The sequence below is a fragment of the Apis cerana genome, linkage group LG6 (genome assembly GCF_029169275.1).
Source record: "Apis cerana isolate GH-2021 linkage group LG6, AcerK_1.0, whole genome shotgun sequence".
In the NCBI taxonomy this organism is placed as follows: domain Eukaryota; kingdom Metazoa; phylum Arthropoda; class Insecta; order Hymenoptera; family Apidae; genus Apis; species Apis cerana.
In genome coordinates, this window is record NC_083857.1 from 14,508,336 (window position 1) to 14,534,792 (window position 26,457).

The 26,457-nt window shown below is 37.2% G+C and overlaps 1 long non-coding RNA gene across 2 annotated transcripts; it reads left to right on the plus strand.

Moving 5' to 3' along the window:
• The first annotated feature begins 465 nt into the window (after positions 1 to 465).
• On the plus strand, positions 466 to 7,464 carry LOC108003265 (uncharacterized). 2 transcript variants are annotated; one of them, XR_009830308.1, is made up of 2 exons: positions 466 to 5,895; positions 6,065 to 7,464. It is a non-coding gene; the product is annotated as an uncharacterized LOC108003265 (long non-coding RNA). The 2 variants fall into 2 exon arrangements; XR_009830309.1 differs by having other exon boundaries at positions 7,296 to 7,464.
• Positions 7,465 to 26,457: the final 18,993 nt, after the last annotated feature.

The window sequence follows — 26,457 nt, forward strand, 5'->3', positions numbered from 1 at the left end:
CAATTACTTTTTTTCGTCATTAGGAAATCTGCGATGAACAATAAACAATGATCAGTTATATTATAATTCAGATGCATCAGAGAAGGTATCTTCGTGCCAATTAATTCTCCAATCTCCGCCAATTTCGTTGTAAGAATCGTCAAAGAAGAACACGGAACGACGAACAGGCAAAGGCAGAACGAGATCGATGAGAAGTTAAGAGTCGAGAAACAATTTCCTTAGTTCAAAAAGAAGAGCAAAAAGTGATATTTACGAAACGAAACAAAAAGTGACATGACCTTATTTCCAAAAAAAAAAGAAAAACCACAAAAATGATGAGAACAAACAACGAATCGATTTCTTTATCTCTCTCTCTTATTTTTGATACTTTTCAAAGAGAAACTCGCAAGCTGTTTGAGCAACGTTAATGGCGTCTTGGAGGTAGAATTCGTAGGATGTAACACACTTGGAGTGACACACTTTAGAAGCAGCTTAGAAAATATCTTCGACTTACCAACGAAACCTTTCCATCGATCCTTCTTCCATATTCGATTACATCGGATATCGTGAAAATAAAAATTTATTTTTTAATTAATAATAATAATAATAATATCGAGTCGATAAAAAAGAGATAAGATAAAACAAGGCAAGGACGAAATTTAAAAATTTAATCGCTCTCACTCCATCTATGGATTCTATTGGAACGCAAATTTTTACCTGAATGATAAAAGAAGCAATAAGAAAGTAAAAGATGATCAAGACCGTGATAAAGTATCCGTTCGAATGTAATTAAATCGTTTCCCAATCTCTATCGATAATTTATTATTCGATGAAAATATAGCCGGATCGAGGCCAGAAGAATTCGAAATTAAAATTTATCGCTTCGAGTACGCTTTCGAGCAGGTGAATTGTCGACCCGCAAAGGGAAAGATCGAAAATAGAGAGGTCGGGTTAACCGAAGGAGAACCGATCCGCAAACCGGATCGTGGAACAAAAGGTCTGTGTACGCGCGGGTAAACCTAGATAAACCTGACTCGTATGTCACCCAGTCGAGGCAATACACAGAATGTTTGCACCGAGATCTGGGCAAACCTAACTCATATCCGATCTAGATGCAAGTAAGCCTGAAAATATATATATGGCGTTCGTAGCGCCATCTGAAAAAGCATTCTTTTGTTTTCAAGAAGAGTCGCGATGAGCGCTCTAAGCAGTTTCAGTCCTGTGCGATAATTTCGAGCAATATGGCGTGCGAGAAACGTCATTCGCGGTCGTTGTTTACTTTTTGCTTAGGAAATCGGCTGTTGAAGTTACTGAAATGATTTGCACTGGGAGGGAACTGCACTGTATCTTACGGAACATGGGAAAAGTGGTAACAAAGATTTAAAGGTGGAAATTTTAATTTGGAAGACGATTCAAGTGCATCGAGAAAGTTCGACGACGGTGAGTCAAAGGAAGTCACGAAAATCCGACTTAGACGCGAGAAGAATCTTGTATCTGATTTAAGTAATAAAATATTGAAAAAAAAGGGAAAAGAATTTATTTGCATATCTCATATATATAGGTGGAATTTAGACCGAGTTAATCAAACAGTGAAATTCGATTTATCGTGAAAGAAAAGATAATAAACGCGATCGATCGTATTTATATATCGTCGGAACACGGCGGATGCTTTTTGGTTTACACCTTCCCGAAGTTTACTCCGAAATATATGCAAATTATCGATGAATCTCGAATAAATTTTCCCCTCAAAACTTCCGAATCCACGGTCGAAAGCGCTACACGCGCGCGGCAAACTATTGAATAAGTATCTAATTGGAACGCAAAATATTCAAGTATTCAATAGTGTGTCTTGCATTTCATGAATAAATTTCTCGCTTCTCCTTGTATCGCGCGGTGTTGCACGGCGTATTCGAAATTTTGTACGCTACGCGTTACGAAATTGCGTTAGAAAACGTTTCCAAACGTTATTTATTAACGTCAATGGTGTCCGTTGAGTTTATATTTATACGGAAAGGTGCGACCGGTATCTTCTATGTACATTTATGCGTGAATTGGGTGCTCATGGTTCGAACAATGTGCATTAATCGAACAAAATTCGTTTTCAATTAAAAATAATAGTTTCAACGTGTAATAACCATGGATCAAAATTCTTATACGTTGAAATTTTTAACCTCAAAAAAATAACTGATAACTGATCTGTCACGTTTATTAAGAAGCGTTTAAAAATTTCGATTTTGTAACAGATACGAAAATTTTGTTTTAAATTTTAAATCCTTATAAATTAAATTTAAAATCGAATATTTTCTTTACCGCCATATTTCGACTCGAAAACTATATTAAAATTAATTTTAACGTTTACTCGTCTTTGATCACTGATATTCATAGTTTAATTTCCTGTATTATAATTTATCCATTTCTCAACAAAGACCACGACCCACATCCATACAATACAGTTTATCTCTATTTTTCTTTTTTTTTATTTAATATCCTTTCTTTAATAATTCTTCTAATACTTTCGTAATCTTTATTATTCCCTGACAGTATCGATGAATCGTGAATCACTCCACCGCCAACGTTTCGCTTAATCCTCCCCTCCCTTCGCCTATCTTCGAAAGAAAGTATCCGAGTAAGAACGAAATGTATTCGTTATCGAGACATCGAACGAAAGAAATCGTGACGTTTGTGAATCGCGCGAGGAAGATTAATGGTTGGAAGGGTATGTTTGTAAAGAGGGGTCGCTCGTTTCTTTCCTGGTAACAATGGAGGCGAGTGGAAGGCGATCGCGAAATTATTTCGCAATCAGTGCCGGGCCAAGATTAATTCGTGCTCGACCGCGGTCCCGAACTTCCGCGGAAACGGTGGGGGGAACGGTCGGGCGAAGAGCGAGAGGTGACTAGGAGCGGAAACAAGGGAACGCTTACCGACCGGGCAGAGGCATCGTGATCTATGCGTTTTAATTCCGCGGCGAACCTTTATTTATTGGCTTTCGTTACAGGATATTGCGACAGACTTCGTCACTCCGCAACTATTTCACATTTCCTATCCTATCCATATTCTTTTCTTTTTTTTTTGCTTTTCTTTTTGGTTTTTTTTTCTTTCGATCGTTTCTCTGCGATTTTCTTTTTTATCTAGGAAAGTACTATTTTATCTAGATTGTCTGGAGGATTCGTTTGCAGGTTTTTTGACAGGTAAGACGGATATTTTCTCTCTTATACAAGCTTCTTTCCAGTAATATTTTTATGAATGTACAATAAAAATAATAGGCAAGATATTTTCTCTTTTATCCAAGCTTCTTTCCAATCATATTTTTATAGATATACGAATATATAAGTTATTCGAAATCTTGTTCATTTGATCTGGATTCAAATCGAGACGATTCCTTTTTTTAATAAGTAAAGTTTTTTTCCCAATTATATATTTATAGACATACAAATGATTTTTCGAAATCTTGGTTTTGATTCAAATCTCATAATGAACCCTCGAGTCCTTATCCTAATATATTTCTATTCCTCGTCACACGAGCAAACGTTTCTCTCCACTCAGTTACTCGCGAAATTTGTCTCGCGTCCAATAAATCCCCTCACGCGCATACAATCTTCACGTACGTCTTTCTCCTCCAAGCTTGCTCGTCTTCCCCCTCCACTATTTCTTTTTCCCCCTCCCTCTCCAACGAGGATATCTCGCAGATGTCTCTCTCCCACTCTCGAGTTTCCAACTTTCTCTCCAAGGATGAACGTTATGCGCAACGATAGCACACAAGCGCTGTACACGTCGAAACATACGTCACACAGGATACGGATTGTAACGATGATACGCAAACGATCAGCCTGATGCTGCGTATCCATTGATCATCGTTGCAATGTATCATCGTTTCAATGATGCAACGTTTACGTATACGTTTCATTCGCGTTCCAAGAAGCTATGATGTTAATTAATTTTCCATGCATGCGAACTATATCGCAACGCTGTTTACGTGAAATGTAAATTAAGCTGAATGATCAGAGAAGTCTATCGAGTAATAAGTGAAGTTGTTAGTTGCAAATTTATTATTATTATTCTCGAATATATCAGGAGTAAATATTGATTTTTATTTAATAATTGTATATATTATATCGAATTATATGACGGATAAATGGAAGTTGTATGGCTTATTGGACCGTGACTTCGTGATTACTCTTTTTTTTTCTTCCTTAACGAAGCCAAAGTAAGGAAAGTTTGATCAATGTGTATGATTAATGAGCTAGAGAACTGTCGAGTAAGTGAAGTTGATTAGTTGCAAATTTATTATTATTATTCTCGAATATATCAAGAGCAAGTAAATATTGGTTTTTATTTAATAATTGTATACTGTGTCGAATTATATTAGGAACGATGAATAAATAAATAAATGTAACGTGTGTTGTTCGCGGACTCCAATTCCGTGATTGGATAGTGTTTTTTTTGTTAATTACTCGTTAACAAAGAAAAATGTTTACGGAGATTCAACATTTGTTCCAATATTTCTGGGACACCTTATATATTACAATTCTTACTTACAATAAAAGGAGGATCTAATAAAAAAAGGAAAATAAAATTATTAAATAATAAATATAAATTAAATAAAAAAAAGTTGTATGTTAAAATACTTGCAATAAGAGACAAGTTTAGAGAATTATTAATGAACATTTGAAATATGGCGGGTAAATAAATGCAAACGAAAAAAAATCGTATCGTCGAAGGCAAAATGAAAACGTTTCATTTCGAAATTAGGATGGACGAGGTTTATCTCTATCGAGATATTATTTATGATCCTTGGCGATTGTAGCTATGATTCATGTGCCCGCTTACGTTTGCACACTGTGGCTGTGCCAACGGCCAACTACTATGCCGCGTACGTCCACCAATTTCTGCGATACTTGCCCGGGCTATCGAATATTGTTCCACGAAACTCTATTCTATTCGCGGCTGTTTCCAGCTTCGACACAATGACACACCGCGCGAAATCTCCCCACAAGAATTTTCATTCCGTGCATGTGTCCATGCAGTTCGAGGATTAAGTATATGAGGGCAATGTTATAATAATAATAATATTAATAATCATTCGACCAGATTTGATGACACTTGCAAATAATTACGATCAATCGTGAAATAACGTATTAGGTGTGCGAATACGATCGTAACTTCTCACCGAATTCCAATTACTATATCGTTCGTGGCGCCATCTGAAAGAGCGTTCTTTTGTTTTTAAGACGAGTCGCGATGAGCGCTCTAAGCAGTTTCAGTCCTGTGCGATAATTTCGAGCAATATGGCGTGCGAGAAACGTCGTTCGCGTAGCTGTTTACTATTTGCTTAGAATATCGGCTGTTGAAGTTATTGAAATGGTGCTGGGAGAGAATACTGTATCTTACGGAACATGGAAAAAGTCGTAGAAAAGATTAAAATTTGAATTAAAAAATTTAAAAAGCCGGAAATTTTAATTTACAAGACTACGATCGTTCAGGTGCACCGAGAAAGTTCGATTTAGACACGAGAAGAATCTTGTATTGGAATTTATGTAATAAAATCGTGAATTTGGAAAAAAAACTTATTTACGCAATCAACGATTGGTGAAAATTACAACTGAACGTTATATATATATAGGAAATCTTCGTGACGATTAAAAAAATATAGATTATTAATAATTACTTTGTTTATGGAAGATGTTTATAAGGTTAGAAAAAAAAAGAACAAAGTGACGAAAGTAAGTAACGATGATATCTAGCTAGCTATTAGAATTTTAGAAAGTTCTTGGCATAATCCCGGTGGAATTGATGTAATAACATTTGAAGAGGTATTTTCAAGGCGACGGGGACTGATGGCTCCGCCGAAGTAATTTACTTAAGCACTTACGGTTAAGTGGCCGCCAATGTATAATACGACGAATTCTATTAAAGCGGGTGAGTGTCAGCAGTCAGCTCGATTCACGTTATTTCGTACCATCGTGTTTGTTGTTCGAGGGCTCTATACGCGATTTCTTCGGTCCTCGATCTTTGTGTGCTCGATAACTTTTTACTTCTTACTCTTTGCTTATTCGACAGAAAGAAAGAAAAACTTTCCAAATTTCAGAAAATTTAATTGAAATACATTGTTAATCGAAAACTTAATTGGAGAATCACGTTGACTCGAAGAGGAGAGGAAATCTTTTCCAAAGTTGACTTTATGTAACGTCTCCGTAACAAGTAGTACGAGTAAACGAATTAACAGTGAAAATATGGAGGTGCTCTCGATCGATTGCCTTTTATCGTAGTCGAAACGTAGTTCGAATAGGAGTTAATTGGACAAAATTATTATTTTTGAATTTATATGGAGATTTAATTTTTACAACACAATTTTTTATCATATTTTTTATCATAATTCATTACTTCGTCAACATAAAAATATGACTAAGTATATAAAAAAGAATTAATATCGCATTTAATTTGGTATATAGAATGAAAAGAAAAAATGCGTAATAAACGATATTTGTAACGCGAAAAATATCCGCGTGGCGAATGTAACTCGAAGAAAATGTTTCGAATTCGACAAATAAGAAACTGGATCTTGAGAATTGAATGTTAAGAAAGAAATTTATTTGCTATGGGATATCTTCGACAATCCTATCCAATAATAAATATTGTGTTTAAATAATTCAACGTAATAATAATAAAAAAGATAAAACTGAAAATTATAAAATGAAAAAAAGCACCGACTCAAAAATTGAAAGGAATAAAAAAATTTCCAATTAAAGTTAGGAACATTATTATATATGTATATATTATAAGATAACTTAAAATTAATTCATAAATATGAATGGATTAGATTAAAAAATCCGCTAGGTGACGAGCAAATTAATTTTAATACAGTTTTGCAAAGTTTTGCGAATCAAATATGGCGGTAAAAAAAGTGGGAAGCCTCTATTTTTCATACGTTCGATTCTTATTCATATGGAACGTATAAAAAATCATTGACAAATCATTACACATTGAATTTTTAATATAAAATAATTATTTAACTTTAAGTTTATTTTACGAAAAAACAAAAAGCTCATCGATAATTTATAATGATTTAAATAAAAATAAATATTTTGAGATCTTATTTATCGATCGTGATCGATTAGTTGTCTTATATTGCGTATCTTTTAGAGAATTTAAAATTTAACTAAAAATATAATTGAAACAATTATTTTTTATACATTTGAAAATGAATTTTGTCCAGTTAATATATACAATCTTTCTGCTTCGATAAGTCTAATATAATTCGCTTTAATAACGTTCATCTTTCAATTTTTTATTAACATTGATTGTTATCTTTCTCTAAGCTGCGGTGTTCGCATATCTCTGGCAATCGCGCCACGAAACCATACGTACTACATACGAGGAGAAGAAAGTGAGCGTCGAATATCCAGATGAAGCAAACGTAAAAATGTTTTCATTCGAAACGTCGATGATAATACAGATATAATAAAACACTGTCTCTGAAAAATTTAATTTCTCTTTTCCCATCCAATTCTATTGTATTAAAATATAAAATATACAGTAATTCATATATTTAATTTTCTTGTCTCGATTTCACGATTCTCCTTGAAAATATTTTTGCGATTTCGCGCAAGGATGCGCCACTGTCGTGTTTTCCTTCTCGCGTCGTTATCTTTAATACTCTCGACTTCGCAAACGTTTAACATTTATACTTCTCATCTAGAAGAGAACGAAAAAGGTAAGAATTCAAGGATCGTAAAATTATTCATGACGATAAATTTCCAAATTTCTCTCGGTCCCTGAAATCTAAAAATTCTTCTTAAATTTTCCACCGCGCAACGAATCCGTTGTTTTAGGCCAAGGCTCGAGAACGACCTTCGCCTCGACGCAACAACCGGTGTTTATCTTCGAACAAGGACGTTCAACATAAGGAAAGATGACCAAGCAAGCAAGCAAGTAAGAAGGGCCTGTGGAACTATAGCCTCACTGCACGTACACGGTGACCGTATAAATCACGCTCGTACAGGAGATGAGACTCTGCGGCCCGACTGACCGCCCCGTTTTCTGATTTACGACCCGAACTTCGCGTTCCCCCTCCAATCTTATCTTCCTAGATATTTTTGCTCCTGAAAAACCGTCCAGGTATACGATAACAGCCGACCAGGAATTTATACTCCTGATTAACATTTCAACGATCCCCCGCCTCTTCGCCCTTTTGTCCCTTGTGCATCGTTCAATAATTCCTTCGAATTATTTTTTTTTATACTTTATGGATCGAGGGCCTTTTTTTGTCGAATCAATAGCTCGAGACGATTTTTCACTCGAAATCAACGTTTGCGTGTCTTTGATATTAAACTGTTATTGTCTTATTTTTCCTCTTTTTTTGTACCTTTTCTTCACGAATGCGACTAATTTCGTCGACTCGAAAAATCAACTTATCGAGGTTAATTATCGCCACAAGTTCCACAAAAACTCGAAAACTTTGAAAATAATATTCCTGTCGCTACTATAAACTGTGAAACTCGGACCCAAAGATGCATCGATCCAATTTGAGATAAGAAAAATCCACCTGTACATTCTACTCTGAAAGAAAATGAATCGTGAATAAATATTATCGCCAAGTCCAAGTGGTGTTCGCCCATTCGAATGGAAACGGTTAAGTGTAATTGCTAATAGTTTATATCTCGAGGCGTTATTGCACGTTCAAATAACATTAAAATTCGTCTCTGTAATCGCATCCATATTTGATCCACGACACTTGCTGTCGAAATTGAATCATCGAATCCTCGACTCCGCTCGCAAACGAAAAGCGGTGGTTTAGGTTAGGACAAGAAAAGTGGAAAGAGAAAATGGCGGCAAATGAAAATCTTAATTATCGAAACGTACGTGGAGGGGGGAGGGTCCATTAACAGAGATCACGCGATTAAACCTTGGCTACCTTCGCTCGAAAACGCTTTTCCAACAAGCGATGCAATCACCGTTCCACCATCCAGACCCTCGTAATTCTCACGATTATTGCGTTTAATATCGTGTACAGATAGCGACGCGATGCGAGATGGCGCAGCTGCGTCGCGTTAAAGGAGCCAAAGTTTCTTTTCGATACGTTTCGCCTCTTGATAAATGATCTTCGTTCCATAAATTTCCTTATTTTTTTTTTTTTTTACATCGCGATTTCTGCTTTATTTATTCCGAGAATCGATCATTTCTCTCTCGTTAATTCTTATCGAAGAATCAGAAAAGAATATCTTTCGATGAATTTTCTCGAACGATTCCAAACCACATGGATCGCGATACAGTTAAACCGTCGTTTATCATCGTTATCGACTCGCTAAGACAAAGCTGGATGACAATCGGCTGACGTGAGATGTCGTGAGTTGGAGATGTTGGACAAATATTTGACCGTTTCCGTAAACGCTCGAACAGTTTACCAGATATTTCGCGGGTTGGATGGATTCGAGAATTTCGAATTCTTCTCGAATATTTACACGTTTTACACGATCGCTGCATCTTTAATCTCGCGATATCGAGGAAAACTCGGCCACGTGACGAGACGAATATTTCGAAGAACATTATCTCGATAAAATTAACGTAAATTTTTCGTATCTTCCAATATTTCGAAAATATTTATAATTTTCTCAAACAGTGTCGAATTTTTCTCTACGAATGATATTGTAACTGAATAAAAATACATATATATATATTATCGAATCGTAAAGAGGCGAAAATATGATGGAGATTGAGATATGTCGGAATTTGGACAAGGAACTGGGCAAGGAGAAATCTGTCGACGCAATAAAACTTTCGATATCTCCTAAGGGGTTTGAGGTCCGCGTAACATTTCGACGGCCCTCGTGCGCACACCGGCTCATGAATATTTAATCGTTGGTGGCAGGCGAATCGAATGTTAACAGGGTGCGAAAACCGGCATGAAACTTCTGTCAACTCTGCTCCTCGCCACTGAATGCATCCGAAATAATGCGCTTTATATCTCGTTGATTACGAACGAGATAATAATAAAATCGAATTGTCCCCCGGGAAGAACTTTTCATCTCGAGCCATGCCGATAACCGCGTCGCGTTATCAATATTACGTTAAAAGATAATCCTAATATATCCAAATAATAAAGAGAATGCGAGTTTATTTTTAGTTCTATTATTGGACGTTGGTTGCCAGTGGCGCTGTTCCACGTTTAAGTTAACCTTCTTCAGTTTCCTTTCACATGCTTAAAAAGATATACATCGTAACAAATGTATCGTTCGATTCGAATTAACGTACCGTCAATATAAAAATATAAATTACTGCGTTAGGATATTTAGATAGTCGAATAAAATTCTTACGCTTGAGAGACAGATTCTCTCGATTTGATATTTATAGTATACAATAACACTCTCGACCGTTTCAACCGTTATTTCTTTCCAGTCGGTACAACAGAGCACAAAGTTATAGACAGAGTTGGGCATTACAAAAAAGTAACTAGTTAAAAATCCCGAATAAAGTTACTTGAATTGATTGTTTCATTTATAAAACTGCTTGTATATAATAACACACATACATATATAATTGTTTGCCATTACAATTGCTATTACGTACCTTGATCGAGGTATAACTTTATTCGTGGCTTCGACTTATTAAATTTTTATCCCATCACTGGTTGTACAAAGAATATATATATATATATATATAAGAAATCGATTTTAAAGAGCAAAATGTCGATAAAGGCTTATTTATTAAGTTACGAGACTTCGATATTATATCTTGATAAATAAGCTTCGTTTTTCGATAAAGCCTCACTTGTATTAAAAAAAAATTACTAACCTCGCTCGTTTCTATTGCAACGAGACGAGGGAAGGGGAGGAAAGCAATTTCGAGAAGATTAATAATCTCGAAGCACGTTGATCGCGATATCGGTCGGCGATAATTGGGCCGATTCGTTCGATATTTGTCCGTTTAATGCAGCAACGGCGTTTCAATCGCGACGACAGACGTATCACACGTGCGAAAGGAGAAGTAGTCATCATTCCCAGTTGCTAGTGGAAATTGGTTTCGTCCATCGTGCGTGGTCGTTTCTTGCAGAACGAAGCGCCGCTCACGGATCGCTGCGCTCTCACTCGCGGAGAATAATATTTTTAAAGATTATTAATTTATAAAAAAGATAATAAATTATTCTTAAAATTATTGCAATCGATTATTCTTCTGAATAATTTAAAATACTTTCAAATATTTTGTAATACTTTACACACATAATATTTTATTGAGACTCTCTCTTTTTGTAACTGAATTAAAAAATTGTTGCTAAAAAAAAAGTGCAAAGGGTTAAAAGTCCCTCTCCCATAAATAAACAAACAGATTTGATCAGGTTATCCAAAATGAATGGCCGACTTGGTGACGAGAATCGAAAGAATGTTATCATCTCTGAGGGGAAAAATGAAGAAAGATGTTATCCAAAAATATACGCCAAGGAATGCATCTCGATGAAACGAGGACGAAACGCTTGCGAAAAAATCCGCGAAACACGATTGGGGAAGGATGGAAGGAAGAAAATTGGGAGCAAACAAACTCGAAATAAAATTTCAAACAAGATCGTCACAAGTGTAATATAATTGGTTCATCGATAAAGCGGAAGTAATTTCGATCCTCGATCCTCCGCTCTCAAGTTTCTCTTTGACTCGCCTCTTGACCAGATTGGCCCGAATTGAACGCGCAAGAGGAAAGTTTCGTGGAAGGGGAAGCCTCTCCCCCCTCCCTTGCCAAAAGGAGATAAGATCATTTAATCGATACGTCCTTCGAAACTTTCAAACGTTCCTTCGAAAATTCTCCCCATTTTCCCTTTCTCCTCACAAAAATCGTGAGATATCCTATTTATTTAAAATTTATACATAGATCGAAGGATTTTTCTTTTTTGGAATTTATTGAACGATTCCGAGCGAAAGCGAGATGCAAGGTTTAAAAGATTTCGAGTAACGGTAAATTACTGTTGCAAATAAAGTCTAGTCGTTCTATTCATTCAGTTGGAGGAGCGTCGAGTTTCGACATCGATATCGAACCGCGAATTGATCCGGATCCAATTTCTCAACCGGTCGAATAACCGGGCCGACTTGAAATTAATTAAGGAGCAACGGAAAATTAATTCGGATAACGTGGATAACGTAAATGGCGATCTCAAACACACGCGCGTGTTCCTGCATTCGGTGTAATATAATTATTTAGACGATATTCGAGAAAGTTCCAACGCTCGTTTCGTTATTTTTATACTTTTGCCAGTTCGTTCAATCGGAATTTTAAAAATTTCTAGATCGTTCTTTTCTACCACGGCAGTCAAACGCTCGCCTGAGAGTGGTGGAAAGGAAGGGGAGAGGTGGGAGAACGAAGAGGAGGAGGAGGAGGAGCATCGAAGGATTTCTGGAATGTTTTAAATAAGTGATGTCCTCGGGTTACGTTCCTCGGTACAAGGAAAGAAACTTATCTCTCGGTATGCGCAGTACACTTTGCGCAGTTGCGAGGCAATAACGGTTAATAACAGCGAGTGAAGAAGTCGAGTTCTTTTAAGTACCGATGAAAATATTTTGTGTAAATAAATGTGAAAAATTAAAATTCTCGTTGTTTCGGACGAAGTGTGGCTAACAACGAGATTCTTAATTGGTGCTCCACTTGGATCGAGAGAGACCAACGTAAATTTCGAGATATCATATAAAAACGTTGAACGGAATATTTTTTAAAAATTCGGCTCCGTTTCAAAGAGGATTTACTTCCAAATTTATTATTCTCTAATTTATCTTGGAAGTATCGATCACTCGAATTTCAAGGGAAAAGATATAATAATACTTTCGAAAAGGTTTCATCTTGTTCGCTATTATAAGGGGATAATAATGGAAAGCGTTTTCGATCAACGTCGAGCGAGGCGAAGCAAGGCGAAGAAATACGAAAACAAAATCGATCTTCGAAATTTAAAAATCAAAGTTTATTTTTAAAGAACGATACGTCCCGGGTTGGACGAGTCGCTAATTTCTTAGCCAGTAATGGTCGTTCACATTGTAACCCTGTCACGCGGTCGTGTTACTCTGCTATTAGTCCGAAGTCCACATTAATTATCTCCGGGTGAAACACAGCACGCCCCTGCAACCGGTCTGACCTCGACCAGCGCCACCAGTTTCTGTGAAATACATCCAGGTATTTAGGCAATTCGAATAATTAACCGCACGACTAACAATGCGCGTGTCCGATTCATCTGACTGGTTCATGGTTTAACCTGAATTTTCGATCAGTTACAAACATTGTCATTGCGATCGATGGTTTTTACCACTCAATTATTTATCCACGCCTGTATGAATTTCAACGAGATAATAATTAATTCAACGCGACGCAAATTTCAGCATATACATGGAAATTTTCGTGTAATATATTATATCGGGTGTACGAAATAAGGTTATTTTGTTGGTAAAGAAAATTTACTTGACCGACGTTCGAAATTGTGCTTCGTTCGTTCAGTTTTCGATCGTTACTTTCGCTTTCCAACGCGTCATTTATGAGCTACACCATGCATTTATACTCCTCGCCTCTTTATCGATCGAATGGCGAATAATTAACCATCGCCGGGATCAGAACTCGAGTAAAATAACAGGAGAGTGTCCAGTCGATAAGGAAGAAGAGAACGAGAAACGGGACGGAAGATCGCGATCTTCGAATAGGATTTATCCCTGGGAGGCGATTCATTTCGGCCATTTGAACGGATAGAATTGTTCCCGGATATTTTCTTTTCTTCCCCCCCTCTTCGAGAAATATGAAATTCCAATTGCCGTTAAACGTTGCGCCCAGATAATTTATGCCCGGTAATTAAGTTAATCGGGATTTGTAGAACCGGTACAGGCGAATTACCACGTTTTGAGGTCCGATAAATTTGACTATTATGCCCCGCCATTTCCATAATCTCCTTTATTATCGGGTTGAAATCGAAGTTGTCGTTGAACGGCACTTTTCACCCGATATCTACCCCGCCGATATTTATATACGTGTTACGGTTTAAATCGTGTAATCCAACGTACGGCCCGCGGTTATTTAACGCGCGCAAAATCGAATTCAATTGTGATCTAATGTAAATTTTAACTGGAGACCGTTCTAATTGCCACCGATCCAACCTGCGCGAGAATTAATCAAGCTGCGACTTCTATTCGTTTCTGTTTATAATAGGAAAATGCGAGCGAGCAAGAAACGGGATCGGCTATCGCGTTTTTACGAAGGAAAGGTTAGGTTCAGTGGACGATGTTTACATTTTTATCTTTATTGCCTTTACGTATCTTTCCAGTTGGTCAATTTATAATTAGTTGCACGTGTGTTGAAATAGAAGCGTCTATTTAAACGAGTATTAAAAACGAGCAGTTTTCAAACGGCTCGTGCATTTCTATATTCGCTCTGAAAGTAATACCGAATAATAATAATAATAAACGAGCAAACGTACGAATGGGCGGCAAAGCAACGTGGAAAATTAAATTCGCACGCCACAAAACTTCGAGAGCTCTGTCTCTTTCGGATCCTGTGAAATTTCTCGTGACCCTGATTTTCGCGCAATTTCCACACTGCGCCAAAATTCGAGCTTATCGACGTTGAATCGGCCATTCGTGGTGGCCGCGTTAAACCATACGAAAAACGTAATAGATCGTTATCGACGTGACACTGTGCAAATAGTGGTATACGAAAATCTTTGAGCTCCTTTTCCATGCCATTCGTGAACTTGCGAATTTTCAAAAAAAAATCCATCCATCTTATCGGATCTACGCAACGATAATATACGTATAATTAGTATTAATTTTTTTTAAACGTTATTCATACGTGCCATAAAGCGCGATTCAACCCGAATCGTTCTTTCTCTCCTCTCTTTCTCCCTTGTTTCCTATCCGCTCGCGATTCGTTTCAAATATTTCAAATATTTTAATTACCTCGCGTAATATAATTGACGCAATATATAACATACGAGGAACGATTCGATATAGTAGTCGCAATGGAGTTGGATGGAAAAGAATTTCGATTTATTATATGTTGTTACACATGTATCGTGTCCATCTTTTATCCATGTGTATATTGATTTTATTTTATATACTTTCTTCTAGACATTTCGATACCTTGAGAGATCAAGCGTTTTTAGAAAATCTAATTTATTTTTCTTTCTTCTTTTTACGCGATTTCTCTTCACGAATGCGTAAAGGTGTAGTAAAAAGAAAAATTTAATTTGCTTTTGTTAATTCGAGCGTTCGTCAACGCTCATGCTTGTGTTACAGAAACAAGCACATCACTTAGCGAAGTGTTACTAATCGTAACGTTGACTCTTAGAAACTTTGCCCGATTTTCGTCGATCCTATTGAAGATAAGCGTCGATCGATATTTATAACTTTATTAATTTAATATTTTTCGCTCCATTACATGGGTCGACATTCATTCGAACGAGAAAAACCATATAGATAGTATAACGACACGTAATACAAATCTTACGTTATTTCTCGTATAATATAATAACAAGTACGGAATATTGGAGATTTATTTCGATCGTTATATCATTATTGGATCGCAACAACTTTCCAACAAACTTTTCATCGTGCAGTTTAAATAAAGGAGGAGAAAAAAAAAAAGAGAGGAAAAAGTTGATCGACTTGACACGACGAAGGGGAAAAGGGATCAAAGCGTGGAGTTTATTCAAGGACGTATATATCGGCTCGCTTGGCTCACAGCTGATCCTAGCTTCACTTTAACCATCTTCGTGCTTCGCAGAGGGATCCTCCTCTAATTTCAGTCGCGCCAAAACTGGCAGGCCTAGATAATTTTTCAACGAGCGAGAGATCCACTTTCCTCTCTCCAAGGGAACACAACACAGAAGAGAGCGAATTCCTTCTCGACGCTTTAATCATGTCCTTGTAGAGCGTTCGAAACGTTTAAATTAGACGAGCACCGTTGGCCAATTAAACCCGAGTTATTTATCTAACTCGCGTTCGACTAAATGGCTTTTCTTGGAAACATTGTATCCGTCGAATCGTTAAATTAATGGTATCTTTTTATTGCTATAATATTTACGTCGCTAATTGTAAATTTTTGAGAGAACGAATAATATATATATATATATATATATAAATTTGCTAGATTATTTTCCGAAGGAAATTCCTTTCAGATTTATAAAGAAAAATAACGTTAATAAATTTATTAAACGATATCGTTGCAGAATCATCTAATTATACGAATTATAAAACTTCGCCCCTCCCCATCCCGATCGGTACACGGTCAATTTGCAAGGCGTTAAAGACGTTTGGGAATAAGGGTGAATATTCAGCAGACTCCCGAGAACGAAACCCCTCCTTAAGTCCTCCTCGTTATGAGAAAACGCGATAACGAGTGGTGGGACGGCGGTTGATCGATTTATTGGCGCTCAAAAGCCGCTTCCGGCTTTGCACGTCGCACGGCCCTATCCACCGCGAGAAGGTATTACCGCCGTTTCTCCGCGAAAATTGCCCTCTCCTCCTCCCATTTAATCGATCGCGTCTTAATCCCCGTAATTATCGGGCCGATGACGATGACGCGCCATCGGTCAATCTTCGCTCGATGGCTCGAGGGACCGGCCAGAGATGGATTGTTAAATCTTGGCCGGGATGCAGTTACGGGCGCGTAATTACCACTCAGGCAGGCTCGATCTACGGACACAACGCTGCGAAATCGATTAGTTTCTCCTTTCGACTTTTCGTCGACGTTATCTCTGTTTACGTCACGGTTTTTGTTCGGTGGCCACGCCTCCGTCCACCTCGCTTCGTTTATAAGAATTTCTTGCGTTTCTCTCTGTTTAATACACTGTGAAATCGATTAGTTTCTTCCTCCGAATTTTTGTCGACGTTATCTCTGTTTACGTTTTTTGCTCGACGACCGTGCCTCGGCCCTCCTCGTTTCGTCTATAAGAATTTCTTACGTTTTCTTTATTTAATACACTGTGAAATTGATTAGTCGCCTCTTTCGAATTTTTCTCGAAGGTTACCATCGTTTACGCCGCGGTTTTTTGTTCGTTCATCGAGCCTCGTCCTTCTCGTTTCATTTATAAGAATTTCTTACGTTTTCTTTATTTAATACACTGTGAAATTGATTAGTCGCCTCTTTCGAATTTTTCTCGAAGGTTACGCCACGGTTTTTTGTTCGTTCATCGAGCCTCGTCCTCCTCGTTTCGTTTATAAGAATTTCTTACGTTTTTTTTATTTAATATACTGTGAAATTGATTAGTCGCCTCTTTCGAATTTTTCTCGAAGTTTACCATCGTTTTTTGTTCGTTTGATTTAGTTTGGTTGTAATATGACGATTGACGCGAACGTATTCGCCATAAAAGTTTAACATCAGTTTCTTTAGAATATCATTTCCAACTCTCCGGATCCTGTCTCGTTTATAGTTTCCTCGATATCTAAATCGTGAATATTTTCTTAATAACGGCGAGTTGTATCTACGAGGATTTTCTATTCTGCTCCTCCGTTATAAAACTCCTCGAAACATGGAGTCGTTAAACTCGATCGATCGAGTGCGTGATAAATCTTTCGTATAAAATTTGACGAAAACTCTATGCATCTCCGTGTATGGAGCAAATATCATTCCGACTCGGATGCGTTCTTATCGCGGTTGAAACGGTTTTGCAGCGGTTATACGGTGGAAAAAGTTGCTATTTCTAAATTTATTCAGCCGATAAAAGCGAGAGGCGAGGTTCGGCCGATATTTCACCGTGGATCTGTATTGTCCGCCTCCTGTTTATTATCGAACGAGGAGGAAAGAGGGAGGGGAATATTTCGGTGGAAAATAAACGAGCGAATTTGCCGTTTGTTATTTCTCCCTCCCTCCCCCTCTCTCTCTCTCTCTCTTTCGATGTCGTTTCGACTGCTCTCGAGTCGAGTCGTGTAAGAAATTAAATCGCAATGGAGAGAAACTGGTTGAGAGCGGCTGGCTGGTTGGTTCGCTGTTCTATTTTCTTGGGTTTGCAATTGCAGTTGCAGTTGCGCGTCGCGGGCCATCTGTTTTGTACGCGAGCGGGTTTCGCTATGCCCCAACTCCGGCTCGTGTGACACCTCCTGTATTAAAACAATACCGAATGACGGGTGTAGCCACGGTAAAATATGGTTTATATGCAAATTACCACCGGCCTCCCCTTTCCTCCCTACTTTGGTCGGCATTTTTCATTTCATCGCGACCACCGACACCCGATCTTTCCTATTATTTCCATTTTTCTTCCATTTCCTTTTCTTTCTCTTTCTCTTTTTCATTTTTTCCAACTCAAAACGCGTTTCTCATCCAAACAGTCGTAAGAATCGTTCGGATTCGGATAAAAAAGATTCTTTCTCACGAGTGAACAAAAGGCGTCCCAAAATTCACGCAAGATTTGAATTTTGCGCCATTTGTTGCCAACGAAAAAAAGAAAAAAGACAGCGTGACAGTCCAGGATTATTAAAAACGGAGGGGTACACGAAAGAACAACGCGTTTTCAGCGTTGAGCAATATTTTTCGAACAAATCTCGGGGTTCGGAAAATCCACGAACGATCGTTGAGAAACAAATGCATCCACAACGTGTCTGGTGAGGATTTCGAGCATCATCGGAGCATTCTTCTTCGAAAATGCGGTTGGTCGGGCAACAACGGTTAACGGCGCTCGCTGTCCAATTTTTCCTTGCAAGACGCGTGCTTTCAACAAGACGGCGCCACATGTCATTCGATCACTGCACGAGTCATTTATTGGTCGTGCGATTTAACGCCGTTGCACTTTTCAAAGTCCAAGGCTTGCGCCCTCGCCTCGAAGAAGGAAATGATTTATGCGAAAATTTCAAGAAAAAACCGTACAGCAAATAAAAAATTTACAATTTTTAATTATAAACCTGTGCTTTCTTGCGTGAATTTTGGAACACTTTTTCTAAATTTCCATTCCAATATTTCGCGCTTGCCTTTGCGCATGTTGTTATCAGGCGAATTGATTCGATAAAAACGAAGGATTTTAAATACACGAAGTACTTTGTCCACTGACATTGATCCTCGAAATACATTTAATTTTATAATTATAAATAAAAAGAACAAATTAATTTTGAAAATTCGATCGAATATCGATCCACGAATCATTCATCTTTCGAATCATTATCGATCTATACATATCGGATCCAACATGTATCATGCACGTGTGCGACGTGCACGATAATTGACGATATGGGGATTCCTTGCACCCTGCGATTGGCATTGGCGGTAATTAATTAGAAGGGGTTCGGGTGGATGTAAAAAATACATGATAAAACGGAAAGACGAGGTGAAATCGAATTATTTATCCGGGTTTACGATTTATTTCATCGAGAAAACAGCGACATTATTTTCAGATCGAAATAAAAAAAAAACGAGATCGAGATTTCTCGTCACGTTCCTCCAACGTTGCCGGTGGAGGAACATCTTTAAAGACCTGATTCGTGCGTGAAAACTTGCCTTGTCTCCCCCCTCCACCGTAATTTCGGCCCACGAGCACTGGCCGCTGCACGTACGAATTAATTACAGTGGAAAAATTTGATTTGAAAAGATAATATTTTTAACCATTATTAACGAAAACGAGACGTCAAGAGAATATCCTGAATAATAGGATAACCTTTGATGCCTGATTTTTATAACGAAAAGTATGTAGCGAAATTCGAAAACTTGAGTCCAATGATACGGGTCGAATCGTGAAACGAGCTCGGCAGATTAAAGTGTTTCGCGATCGCGTTGAGAGTGAAATGAATTTTCCACAGGAAATTCGAGATTACTCAATCATTTTATACGTACAAATAGATATTCGGATAATAAACAGATGATTCTAATATTGAGAACACCGTTATGCGTGTATATATATCCCAACATTCTGTTATTCCGTTTCCCAACGATTCACATTACATTTTCATATTTTCATATTGAATGAGTTCTAAATTTAATAAAACGAAACTGACAATAACAGTTAACTAAACAGTTTCTAATTATTAAAACGAAATAATTAAAGAGACGATTCACCGTTTACCCACTTTTCTCTCTCTCTCTCTCTCTCTCTCTCTCTCGTTTCGATATTTAAAAATCGATCTTAAAGAAGATACGGGGAAAAAAATCGATCAAGAAGTATCGAATTGTATTAAACGAGAATAAAATAAGCGGCGCGGTAAATACGTTTTAATTTCAAAGCGAATAGTTTGGTGAAATTCCAATGGGAGAGAGTGCGATCGTTGCGGCGAAACCGTGTAATGGCGCGATGAATCGCGTGGCGGGTGGAAATTTCGACAATACCGACCGATTCCGAGCTGATTAGCGGTCACGCGTTATCTGCGCGGGCACCGAACGCTATCTCGTTCGAATTCCATTTTTTTTCCACTCGCAAACCGTTTCATTCCCATTCGCGCGATAATCGCGACAAAAGAATTATTTATTTATTTATTTATTTCGACCGATGTGCTGTTTGATCGATCCGCGCGATAAATTTGTATACTTGAACATTGCGCATCGATATCTCCATTGTTTCGAATTTAATATTTCGAGTAAGTATTTGATGGAATTCGAATTCTTTCCCATTTATTATCGTATAATTTCATTCGGAAAATGTAGATCCGTTATTCGTTACGATCCTTTGTGTAGTCGTCGGTATGGTAGAGTCGTACAACTTTCCTTTAAATAAATTCAAATTGTCGATTAGAAGCGAATTTTGCTCCCGAGAACTAGAGATTGATTCGAGGAATTATTTTCGATGCAAATTTAAAAATATTCCTTTTTCTTCTTCCTTTTTTAATGCACTCGTTCGATGAAAAACGTGTTGTTTAAATTAGACACAATCGCGCCAAAATAAAATTCTTCTTCATTTACTATGACGAGTTATATATACATATATATATATATATATATAGCAGGGTTTTATTACTCGGTGAAAATTAACGCTTCGGGGATGTAATTGAAGGAGATGTGGAAAATTGAGATTGCACCTTTGACCTCTCGTCCAACTCGTGGCTTAACAATCTTGTAATTTTCTTTTTTCCTTTTTCTCTCTCTCTCTCTCTCTTTCCCCTCTCAGCTACGGTTACTAATGAATTCATTCCCGGAGAAGAAGAAGAAAAAAAAGAAGAGAAAAAAGGAGGACAGAGAAGAGAGAAAAGGCACGAATCGTTTCGAGGATTCAGAGGAGCGGCGCGCAATCGGCAAATTGGAAGAACTGCCGGTCGTAAAAAAGAAAAAAAAAGTCGAATGTTTATTAGAGAGTTCCGATAAAAAAGGATATTAATACGCCTTTTCTTTTCTTTAATCGCGTCACGGAAAAGAAATTCGTTGCGCGAATGACGACAGCGATTAATTATCGATTATGTGTAATATATTTTCCTAAATTAGACGAGAGAAATTATGGATCCTATCGTTTCGAAATTTCTTCAAAAATTACGCCGATTATACGTTTCACGCGATCGGAGAACGCGAATCGAAAATGCTTGAAGAAGAGAACGAAACGGAATGGACAATAATTTCTCGATTGATGGAAGAAGAACGCTTTCTCATTCCAACTTGGCGAAAGATTAATGCTCCAACACCGTATTGCCGTCCCCGATCCCGCATAACGACAAGTTGGCAAAAAAACTCGCAGTTTTTCTATCGCTCTCGAATACGAGTATAGAGCGACACGGAGCATGGAGCGATTGCCATCCCTCCCAGTTGTCTCCTTGAAGTTATGTTTATCCTGGATCGTTGTTTCAAAAAAGAGAACTGGAAACACCTATAAAATTAGCTCTCGCTGTTCGCTTTCATTTCGTTTATTTCATTCCATTACTGCAAAACATACCCCGGAATAAAACTTTTCGTAATTCATCTTATAATAGTAGCATTGTGAAAAGTAAGTTTCTCTTACGCTTGAGGAAAAAATTTTCTCTCTCGAACGTGTTTCTCGAACGCATTTGAAAAAGATTTTTTTCGGACATCGAAAGAGTGAGAACTGGTTTTGGACGACTATCGACGCGATATCGATTTGTAAAGAAAGAACGTTTCTCCGGGAAAGTTCTATACTCCCAAATGTATTCCCTGCTCTAAGAGGGAAATGCAAAGTGCATTTAGGAAAGAGAGGATTTTTTTTTTTTAAAAAATGGACGCATTCGCATCTTTTCGTTTCCTCTCTGAATGACTTGAAAAGGTGAATAATTTTGGCCGCATCGAATCTTTAATACGCCATTTTTCGAGCATCTTAAAGGGCGTTCGCTTCTTCTTTTTATCTTCTCGGATACCGGGAACGTCGGAGAGGCGGCATGAATTTTTCAGTCTGGGCTACCTTTGAGGCGGCAACGATCGACACGACCGAACTCGCTCCATCGTCTCTCGGCGATCGGTCGATCCCTTATACATCCTTTATATCCGCGTATATATATATATATATTCTATTTCAAGTAATATTTCAAACAATATTGCAATTTTTATTTTTATAATAACAAAGATGTAGGAAAATTAAAAATGATTTGATCTTGAATTTTCTATAATATAAATATGCGTCTCTTTACAATTAAAATATAATACATGTTTAATTTAAAATTAAAGAATTATAGAATTTCTAAAAGTAATAATAAAAATTGTTTTCCATCATTATTCAAAAATTTCCTCCGTTCTCTTTTTCAAAAGTTTTTTAATTAATACGCGTATCGAAAAATATGCGAAATTTATATCGAAGAAATTAGAAAGCAACAGTGTTATAGAATCTGCAAAATTAATATAAAAACTGTAATTATATTGTTCGTAAATCTAAGAAGAAAATTTCGTTCGAACATCCTCGTCTTCGGTTAACGGAGCTTCTTTAATTAATACGCGCAACGAAAAATATTCAAAATTTATAGACGAGAGAAATTAATATAATAATTTTCGATCGATACTTCATAACTATATTCGTTCGGTATTGCTTCATAAACTGTTATCGGTTAATAAATTCGTGATTGGCCAATTAATATAACTGGTACCGACATTACTGCGAAAGAAACTAATTAATTAACGTGGCTACTACAGATATTCTCGTACTGTATTGTAAAATAATCACGGTTACAAAATTTGAATCTTTAATACGCACCGAGAGAGAGAGAGAGAGAGAGAGAGAGTGTATGAGAAAGAACGCAAAATGAATAGAAACTCTAACGCGACGATTAACGATAACTAATTAGCCGCATTAGGCAACGATTTTAGTAACGCGGCACATTTTCGTTGAAACACGATTAACGTTAAACGTTAACGAGATTGCATTACCCTATGCATCTCGTGTAATTGTAACTATTAGTTTATCGACGCGACGAAGTTTTACAAATTTTGCCAAATTTTTTTAATCCGAATTCATTTTCACGAACACCCAGATTAAAATACGAAAAAGATCTCTCTCTCTCTCTTTCTCTCTCGTATATTAATTAAAAAGTTTAAATAAAAAAAAAAATCGATAATAATCGAAATGATTAGGAACATCGTAATCGTTTGAGAGGAAACGTCGACTCTTTGAATTAACGATGCATGAGCGCAAAAGCTACGAGAATTCGCGATACACCGGAGAATAGAAAATCCGCGTGTTATTCGTTCCAGTTTAACCGGCGGTGTAACCGAACTGCGCTAGTAGTTGCTCGTACGTTACACCGTTTGCACCGAATACGTACGTATGTGTATGTGGAACGACAGTGTCTCAGGAGAATGGACACGATTCAGCGACAAGCTTTATTGACCGAGACGTTGAAACTCTACAAGAGCGGAATATTTGTCCAAGTTTTCGCTCCCTCCTTCCCCTCCCTCTACCCTCTCCCATTCGCCCGTCATTTCTCCACGAGTTTCAGTTGGCCAGCAGAAGGAGCAAGCAGGAAAGAAGACGGTTAGCGTGGTGTTGGAAACGCGTAAAGAAACGACAAACGCTCCATCGAGGTTTAATCCGGAAAACGGAACGGTTTTCTTTTCTCTTTCGAATATTCAATATTTAATAATTTTAAAGATAATTTTAATAATCTCGACAATAGTTGGAATTCGTAATTTTAGTGGCGTATTTATATTTAGTTGAACGTCGATAAGAAGAAATTCTTCTTTTCCGAAGGATATATGCGAAATTATATGCGACTTTTTGTCTTTGATCCAACGCTGTAATTATTCGTTTTTTTATTACGATTTTCAACACAATCTCGGTCTAGTTTTATAAAATGTAATGATAATCGAGGATGAACTATTAATATAATTACGATCAATCGATGAAGCATAACGATGTATTCGATAAATTTAAAATACCGATCGAGAGTTGGGAGGGAGAAATTTTCTACAAGGTACACGAGGATTCCTTTTTACGTAACACTTATGAAACGTATTATAGAATAGCGTGTACACCTGCCGCCAGTCGACATCTGCCCTATTGCCGTGTTCCTGTCCTCGCTGATATTCTTAGAGCTACATCCTTGGAGAATATACTTGGAGAATATTTAGAATTTTCTCCGCGCAAAGAGCTAATTCTACTCTCGCCCGTTCCTCCAACGACGTCCATTAAGCTACGATACTTGAATCGCAATGAGTTTCTTTCTCGTATAAAGCAACGATTACGACAATTGCAACAATGATTTTTAATTAATATCCATATGATCCATTTCACTGTGTTATCGATCGGAAAATTTTCATCGAGAAACGCCCACCACTTGGATCGATGCGACGACAATATTTATTTACGTTTGATTATCTATTAGAGTATCGTTTCGTGAATAGATTCCTTTTCGCGTATAGGAATTATGGAAATTTGATATTATAAGTTTTACACGTTGATTTTTTGCATTTTTTGTATGAAATTATTTTAAGTTAAAGTTCGTCTCGAGTTGATTTGAGCAAAAAAAGGCGTTTAAAATCATAGTAATCCCGCGGCGATTCACATAATGTATATTATGTGTAACAACCATACATTAAAAATTCTTATATGTTAAAATTTTAAATCACTTTTTTACAGATTAATTCATATTTCGATAGAGTTGAGAAATATTCTGTAAATTTATTAAGAAACGTTTAAACTTCAATCTGATAACATCTGATAAAACATTTCGAAATATTTATTTTAATTTAAATCGTTAAAAATTATCGACAAGTTTTTTTGTAAATTAAACTTAAGTAATAATTACTTTTAATATTAGAAAATATTCTAATATTAAAAAAATATTCTAATTATGAAAAAAATTTTTTTTACTACCGTATTTGCAAAATTTTATAAAACTACATTAAAATTAATTTGCTCGCTATTTAGCGGATTCCATAATTTAACCACTGATATTTATTATGGATTAATATTTTAAACTTATATTATAATACGTATGTAATAATATTTCTAAATTTAGTTGACAATTTCTTTATTCTTTTCCGTCTTTGAACGAATCAGTATTTTCTTTTTATTCTGTACTAAATTAAATATTTTTATGTCACAAACATTTCCAACGAAATGATAAATAAAAAAAATTGTCTTCTAAAAATTATATCTCTCGTATAGTGGAACCGTGCGACCGTACGAGGGAAGCGCGTTGCTCTTTCGAAAAGCGCAGGGAATATACATCAGTGGAATCGCAGCAATTGGAGACAGGCAAGGAGTGGCAGCCGTTTGAATTAGTTTCGATAGAGGGACAAGCGACACGTTGACTATTGCCGCTGCCCAATTAAAGATAGTATCGAGCGTGTACGTCGAGCCGCATTCCAACGATCGAAATTGGGCGGGCGCGGATTTACGCGCCCAGCACGAAAGGTGCAATTACACGGAGATATTCCGCGCCTCGGGGCTAAACGGCCACCTCTATACACGACCAACCGGCTAGAAAGATACGCGGCCCGCCTAGCCCCACCACCGCTACCCACTCCGTGTGCAAACGATAGGAGAGAGCGGCGACCTATTTGCGTACAGGACCTCGCTATACACGGTGAACTGCGCGATGGAATATTCATAGCCTCGTTCCGTGTTTCAGGGGTCGGTTAACGTATCCGGGACCCTTTCAATTTTCTTCTTATTCGTATTGTCAACCGGGCCACCGGTGAAATCACGTTTTTTATTCGGATTGACGTTTTCCAGCCGGTAAGGTAGAATTACGCTTTTCGGTCGAGTTCGAGCGTATTCACTGTTCGCTGGGAGAAGACGGCGAGCGAAATTTTATTCGGATCGATGAAACGTTTCTCGGCAGAATGAAATTAGGGTTTGAGTTTTTTTTTTCTAGATCGGATTGTAACAAAGATGAGTATATCAATGGAATAATGATTACAACATTGACGATTTAATTAATTAATTAATTTGTAGTACAATGATTTTAGGAAAAGGGAAATAGAGTGCACGCTTTGCTTAGCCATCTTCCGGCGAACACAAACAAGTAAGTAAGTAAGTAAGTAAGTGAATGAGTATATCTGTTTGTCCGCAAGAAGACGGGAAATGGCAGAGGGAAAACGAGGGATTTTCCAGTTTATTCCGTCTGAGCACACTAGGATGTTGGCACAGTAGTAGTAATAAAATCATTCTTGTAAACAACAGGA